Source organism: Octopus bimaculoides, chromosome 2, assembly GCF_001194135.2.
Source record: "Octopus bimaculoides isolate UCB-OBI-ISO-001 chromosome 2, ASM119413v2, whole genome shotgun sequence".
Classification (NCBI taxonomy): domain Eukaryota; kingdom Metazoa; phylum Mollusca; class Cephalopoda; order Octopoda; family Octopodidae; genus Octopus; species Octopus bimaculoides.
Window position 1 is genome coordinate 1977054 of NC_068982.1, and position 8429 is coordinate 1985482.

The 8429-nt window shown below is 34.7% G+C and overlaps 1 protein-coding gene across 6 annotated transcripts in view; it reads left to right on the forward strand.

Annotated features, from left to right (window-relative positions):
* LOC106868307 (class A basic helix-loop-helix protein 15) overlaps positions 1-8429 on the forward strand; it is a 307893-nt gene that overhangs the window by 121437 nt on the left and 178027 nt on the right. The window lies entirely within an intron of this gene.

The following is an 8429-nucleotide window of genomic DNA, read 5'->3' on the forward strand; positions in this document are numbered from 1 at the left end:
TGTGTGTGTGTGTGTGTGTGTGTGTGTGTGTGTATATTTATATTTACGTAAGCACATATACATGCACAGTTGCATTCGCTCATACGCACATACACGCCCATGTTTCATGTCATTTATGTAATGCGCCTATCAACAGAAAAATCGACCTCTTCCTACGCAGGGAAATGTGTAAAACACTTGTATTGCGAAAACTTTCACTCGAGAGCAATATTTTTTCTTCTTCAATATTCATGAATATATTTATGAGTACATTTACACCTCAAATACTACACATATAAGAGTGCATCAGCCAAAGTCCGTCTGTCTGTCTGTTTATCTATCTATCTATTTTAACCCTCCTTCACTCGCCTATTGTATGTGTCTGTGTGGGTGCATGCGTGTGTGTGTGCATGGCTGTGTGCATGCATTTATATATTCTCGTATAAATTTTCATGGAGTCAATGCCTATTAATAAAGGCGTCACTTACGCATTGTTCTTATGTGATAATACACATTATCTCTACTCATTTCTCTGCTTATCAATTTGTTCATACTCCGTTTTCCCACACCTACACACACACACACATGCGCGCTCACAGCCACACACACACACTCGTGTGCGGACACACTCAAGCACACGCATTAGAATATATACACATATATGCACATAAAAAACACACACACACACACACATACCTGTTTCGAATATCTGTCACACAACATTTGTGCTTTCCCACGCTTATTGATTGATAATTTAAGCCTTCAATGACCTATTTCAGCCGTGGATTTGGTTCGCTTGTTGTAGTTTATTAATTAATTATACTGCAACTGGCTGCACGTCTAGATTTATTGTTCAAGAGTGTGTATGTATGTATGTATGTATACATAGAGAGAGAAATCTGTTGTGTAAGACCGGAGCAGATCCCTAATGTTATACAACACATTGCTTTACCAAAACTACCTCAGGTATATATATATATATATTCTAGCTTATACTCTATGTTCGATATTGATAAGCCTAAATGCAGCCTAATAAGCCTAAATGCAGGTTCGGACAATGTTTGTATTGTGAAATACTTGCTGCCTTCCCTGCATGTAAGTCTAAATATCTGCTCTGGCTATGTTATCCAAAAGACGGTGCAACGGAGAACCAGTCTTCTCTGTTGGCGTTGCCAGCAGAGCGCAAAGAGCCGAAACAGATACAACCAAGTACTCTGTTCCATGCACTCACATTTTTGTCTTTTAAAATTCGTACTTTCTCCATCGACATAGAAGTGATGACAAGCAAATCTGATCTCGACGAAATTCAAACTCCAAATGCAGAGCGTCGTAGGAAATATCGTGTGTTATTTGATCTTATACTGAAAGAACTCTATCAGTACACGACTTAGATAGGTCGATATCGATGAATATGTATGAGCGACATTCGTTTGATCAAGACTGTCCAAATTCTTGCACGAGAACTTCTATGTGACAGATGTTTGATGCAGAATGAGGACAAAGGACATTACACTATATTCACTATCGAAATTTACCAGAATACAGAGCAGGAAAGTACGATTCGAGATTGTGTTTCCCTTCTAATTCTGATCTATCTCATCCTATTTACTTTCAAAAATTGAACTTTATGAACACTTGTGCTTGTAGCACAATGTATATTATATTGTGGCCTTGTTGCAGTTCAGCTGAGTGCTATGAAATGAGGTCGAAACCGGAAACGTTCGTTTGTAAGGTCTGCATGAGAAGGAAGGGCAATAGGGTGGTGACAAACTTTTACTTGATGAAACTCCATTTTATTCATTGCAAGCAATAATACCAGATAATGTTTACCTTTTCCCGATACCATGCTGAAAGAAGAAGCGTTTTATATAGAAGGCATGATAAAATATTGATTAAGAATCGAAGCCAGTGGTTCGTTTCACTTCGTATAGTTCTATTTACATACATTGACGAGCGATTAAGTTATTGTTGTTGTTTAGATCCAGTTCAGTGCTTATCGAAATAGAGCTATTAATCAAAATTATTTCAGCCATGACGTTCCTCATTTTTCACTGATGACAACGACGCTGTCCAATGTATGTTAATGTGTGGGTTTCTCATCTGACTAGGAAAATTGTAAGAGCTAGCTGGTATTTCTAACAAGTATAGCAACTACAATGAGACATCTGCATTGGCTCATACCAGTTATTATTGCTATGTGGTCAAGTAAAATGCTTATGCAAAATATAGACACATAAATAAATATATACTATTAGATAATGGACATAGAGTTCCGATGTGGAAAGCTAGCAAATACTAAAATTCGAAAAAGATTTAGCTCTGAATTTCAATAAATTCCATTTAATCAAGTGCATAAGCAATCTGCTATAATATTAAATATGAACATTTATAAGCTTAGATAGGTGTCATGCTATCATGATTTGAAATTTAACTTCATATTCAAACTGGTACCCCTGTAAAACCACACTACAATCCTCTGCAGATGAAGCGATATGGGGATAATTCCACTCAGACTAGCTATCAACATACCTGTTAGTGTTATAAGAACACGAAGAGCAACAGAAAGGTCGGTTCGCGTTACAGTTGTGTGGGGATCGAAGCAGTAACACCCGGTGGAAATAATGTCTGATCTGTACTGGCAAAGAAAATACTTAGCCATGGGTTAAAATTATCTTCAAGAACGAGGCCATCACTAAGAATGAGTACACTCGGCACTCGATCATGTGAATTTAATATAACCATGAATATTGCTCACACTCGAAAAAAATCAGATAAGGAAGTAAAGGAGATTATGCAAAGCCGTTTGAACTTCGAGAGATTAGTCTTGTTCGATCATTCGTGAGTCATCAATGCTTGTGGAACAAAGGCAAAAAAATATAAAGGAATAAGGCTGGAACGTCTGAAGAATGAAAGATTCCCTGCATATGTACAGCTCTGATGAATTCTTCATTCTGGGCTAGCTTAGATATGAACAGACTAATATTTAAGGCTTACACCTCTAAATTTCATTCACCTAATTGACTTATGAGACGATAGTACATAGTATTTTTAGTATATAGTATTTTTAAGTGTTAACAATTATTGGAAACGAGTTCAATCCTGGGGTCAATAAGTCTATATAAACTGAAGTTTTAATGGGACGCGCAGGTGGCATCTGACAGGAACGAATAACTAATACGATAATGTTTCCGACATGGGCTGCAGGATAAAAAAAAACCCCAAAAACTACAATCTACTTCCCTGGGTTGAATTATAGATTTTGTTGGAAACAAATGGTAGTAGAGTTTAGCTGATCTATTTGATTTACAGTATTAATTTTCTACAGAAAATATAAATTCTCAATTACAATTCACGTACGATTTTCTTCACACGAACATGTCCCCTGTCTCACGTCAGCTCTGACCGCGTTGACCTGTGGCATTGTAATAATAAGATATCCGACATCGAGCTACTCGTAGTTTTGTATTAATGACCAGATTTGATCAATGTACTGTTCTAAAGTTTAAGATTGTTGGGTGTGATTTGAGGGTTATTTAACTACTGTTATCTACTGATCATATAGAACCTTCCTCACCAACCCAACAACGTCACTATCAGTCAGAACGCATGAAGCTGTCTTTTATTCATCATTAAAAGCTGATTTATGAGCTTTTCTACTTCATATACTGTTTCTATTCTTTTCCAATTCTTTTTTGCTTTTTGCAATTCTTCGTGTTTTCCTTCAGGAATTAATTTCCCGCACGTTTTTTTTTCTCTGTGTGTATGTACCTATGTGTTAAAACATATGTTGGTGTCCATGTGTGAGTAACTACGCGTGTACATGTGTGCACACACACACACACATAAGGGTATATACACACATATATAAGTGTATGTACATGAGTGCATGCATCGATATACCTGTATGCGCGTGATGGCGTGTGTTTGTGCACGCGCACATGTGTATATCACCACTTTCTTCCCTTGTGAAATTTTCCATCAGAGCATATTGTTTTATTCACTCTCTCGGGATACAAGCTCTGTGTATTTCGCTGACTATCCACATTCACAAGTATATGCACGTTCTCACATATATATATATACGCCGGAAATGGTTTGCGCAGTTGTATGTAGGCAGCTCTTAGAGCAACGCGTGTTTAGGCTTGTAAATATATATATATATATATATATATATATATATATATATACACATACATCCACACACGCACACACGTGTATATATAAGAATGTATGCACACACTGCCATACACAGACAACCACACGTACGTACACACTTATTGCCACAGATGGTCAAGTAGTTAGACGTTGACGTATCCGGGTAAGTATCGATAGTTGATTGATTCGGCTGATAAATATTTCATTGATACATTATCAAATAACGCATTAACTACAAATATATTACATTATTCAATTTGTGCGTTTCTATTTTATTGATTACACACGTAGAAAAAATGTCAAAATATTGAAAATATTATATAAGCAATTATCGCATGTATATTTTCGTAGAAGTTAATATCCTTAGCTCTATTGTTCTCCTAGACTATTTGTGATCTGACACTTTTCAGAAGAGAGTAATGACAAATGGGATATTTTTACAGATCACGCAATGTTTTTTATGGAACGAAAGAATGGATGAAACATAAAAAAACCGAAAGAGGGAACGACAAAAATGAATGAATGGATCAAGAAGCGCAGATGATATGTAGAAATCGAAATTGTGTCATCAATTATGCTGTGAGACAAGCATAGTCTGTGATCTCATTTATTGAATGTACTTTATACATAAAAGATCCTAGTTTGACTTATGATGGACATAGTTTCAATAGGAGTTTTAGAGTTGTCACATCTGTCATGGTAGCTGACTGAAATTTGCATATCAATAAATGTTACACAGAATTACTTTTAACGGTTTATTTCTACTACTACATCAATAAATGCTTTTCTCTAGATGCGTACCATATTTACGATGAGGTATATTTCCGAATTCGTATTAAAAGAAACTTCGTAAAACATTATTCATTCAGCGTAAGTAAGCAGAATTCTTACTCTACGGTCCTGAGTTCAAATTCTGCTCCAGTCGATGTTGGCATTCATCATCCTTAAGAGCTGATAAATTAAGTACCATTCAAGTGCTAGGGGGTGATATAATCGATGGCCCCCTCCCCTCAAATCTACTGATCTATACACTGTATATAATATGCTCTAAATGAAATCGTAGTAAAATTCCCGCCAGTGAAATTCTGTAAATTATGGGGGAAAGCGATGACCGAATCGAATGGCCGACTTAGTGTTTTCTCTGCGTTGTGAGCGTGACAACACTTAACGAACTCATTTCACGGGACACTTAAAAATAGATACTTTAGGAAAAACACAACAAAGTATACACATGATTCAGTAGGTTCTGGTTATTCATAAACTACGCATTTTACTTAAAATACCACGGGTGATGTTGACTCACATTGATTTCCCCATTGATGGATATCACTAAAAGTTATTGTGTAATATATTCTAAGAATAACAAAAATGATATCTACAATGAAAAGTTATAGAAGTACAATAATCCTTGTAAACAGAATCGCTGAATGATTTCCTTGGCGGTTCTATGAATATTATATTTCTTATCTAATTCCTATTTCAAAATATATTATTTGTAACAATATATATCACTATCGTTTTCATACTGTAGGTGAGTTCAGTCTCTCGGTCGAAGAATGTAACCTGAAGATATTATAAAAAATGTTATGCTCCTACCTCTATTATATTTGATTAACCGCGCATGTCAATGAAGGCGCCGCCACGTAATTGCAATTAAATCAGCACTCAAACATACAAAATAGTAACTAAAAACAGGAAGTATACATTGTTTAATGTAAGCGCAGATTTATTATGTCTGCATTTAAAACAAAAAAACTGAAAAACCTTTCGTCATGGATCTGTTCAGTTAGGTTTAACAAAAACAACGGCACGGACTCGCATACGTAACCACTATAAATAGAACGAGTTATAAGTGTGGAAACTTATAGATAGCATTGCTATTATGCAAAAGTCTCGTAAGTCTAAAACATTGTTTTTCCAGAAAACGAAAAACTAGTTTCACCATTTCATAGCAAAACCGTTGTACTACACTTTGACAATTTTTGATATCTTGGCATCCGAAGCATTGGAGATACAATAATTTGACCCAAAACCTCCGGCTATACGACAATTTAACATAACAGCAATTATATATATATATATATATATATATATATATAATATGTATGTGTATGTATCAGTGTGTGTGTGTGTGTGTGTGTGTGTGGATGTGCATAAGGTGATTTGGTGGAATTGTTAGAACTCCAGACAAAATACTTAGCAGAATGTCTGCTGATTTTACGTTCTGAGTTCAAGTGCCACCGGGGTCGTCTTTACCTTTCATCCTTTCGGGGTCAATAGAATAAGTATCAGTTGATCATTAGGGTTGATGTAATCGACTTACCTCCCTTACCATGAAAGTTCTGGCCTTGTGCTAAAGTTTGAAACCAATTTACATATATATATGTGTGTGTGTGTGTGTGTGTGCGTGTATTCTATGTTCAGTAAATATAAAAATAATTATACATTTATAAAACAAGAATATCATTACCGTTGACTTCGGAATTCCGACGAAGATTTAACTGACAGAAACTGAATACTCACTTTTACTAAGTTACTTTTTAGAGCATAACACACAAACACAAACACACACATATATACATATATACTTAGTCACTTTAGTGGTGACTATTCTTCTGCTTTTCGGTTCTAAATTGCGAAAAGCCACCTTTAATAATTTATAATATATATATATATATATATATATATATATATAGAGAGAGAGAGAGAGAGAGATACATATTTATAAATGCATATATTTATATATGTATATGTATATATATATATATATATATATATATATATATATATATATATATATATATATATATATATATGTGTGTGTGTGTGTGTGTGTATATATATATATGTGTGTATATATATATATTGACCGGTAACTCCACAAGTTTTTTATTCTCTCTCTGTTTATTTCTCGTGTTCGTTTTTGTTGAAGAGCACAGGCTCAAAATGTTAAAGACTTTCTTACCTTCCCAAGCGTCAAACTAATACACCTTTTGGTTGTTCATACACCTGTTTTCCTCTTTTGTCTTTCTGTAAATTTCAACTATATATGTGTGTGTGTGTGTGTGTGTGCAAAACTATTCTATTCTTTTGATGGATGTCATAACTAATTGCAAGAACAAACAAGAAAAAAAAATATGGAGGCAATAATTGTTTGCATAAAGAAAATTTCTAAAAGAAATGAAAATTTCCACATTCTTTCCGCACATACATTATATGTATTTTATGTATGTATGAAAATAAATAGGCAGACGGACACGGATAGATCGATAGATTGATAGATTGATTGATAAATAAATAAGTGGCACTCCGTTGGTTGCCCCGTGCGGAGTTTCCAGTTGATCTGATCAACGGAACAGCCTGTTGTAAATTAATGCGCAAATGGTTGAGCACTCCACAGATGCGTATCCTTCAAGTAGTTCTCGGGGAGATTTAGCCATGGAAAATATATACTATTCTTCTGATGGCTATCTTAACTAATTACAAAAAAAAAAAAAAAAAAGAAGTCGAGTAATTCAAAATAAAGTCTTCTTTTGATAAGAACATAATTTAAATTCTTATCTCCCATGAACACAAGGCCTTCTGACTATTCACAAATTAATGAATATAATTTTTATTCATTGTTATTATTTTGTAAAACAAAAATATCGTTTTGTTGTCAGAGAATATTAATCTATTGCTGTTACTAACATTTCATTTACAACTTAAAATTCGACGACTGATTAATGTTTGTTTATAGAGGCACACGTCTCCAATTTGCAGAGTTACGGGCGGTTTTAACAAATACTTGGTGTCAACGTATTTTATTGAAGCCTGAATGATGAGTGACGAAGTTTATCTCGATAGAATCAAAAATCAGAGTCTAGAAACATGTAAATAAAAATCACCCAGAGAAAGAAAGAAAAAAAAAAAAAGAGAAAATAATGGAACAGCTGGCAATTGTCGCAAATATAATCATCATCTCTATGGATTTGCCCCAAATGAGAAAACATTTCACATGTTTTTAATGTTGTTACCCTCCGTACTTTGTCCACATCTGGTCATCGATGAACGTACATAATTCAATGATTTAACTAAACTTATATCTGCTTATTTATATTTTTTATTTAGATTGTTTTTTATGGGAGTATACAAGCGCGAGCATAGCTGGGTGGTAAGAAGTTTGCTTCCCAACCACATGGGTTTCAGGTCCAGTCCCAGCTTCTACTATAGTCTCGGGCCGACCAAAGCCTTGTGAGTGGATTTGGTAGACGGAAACTGAAAGAAGCCCATCCTATATATATATATATATATAT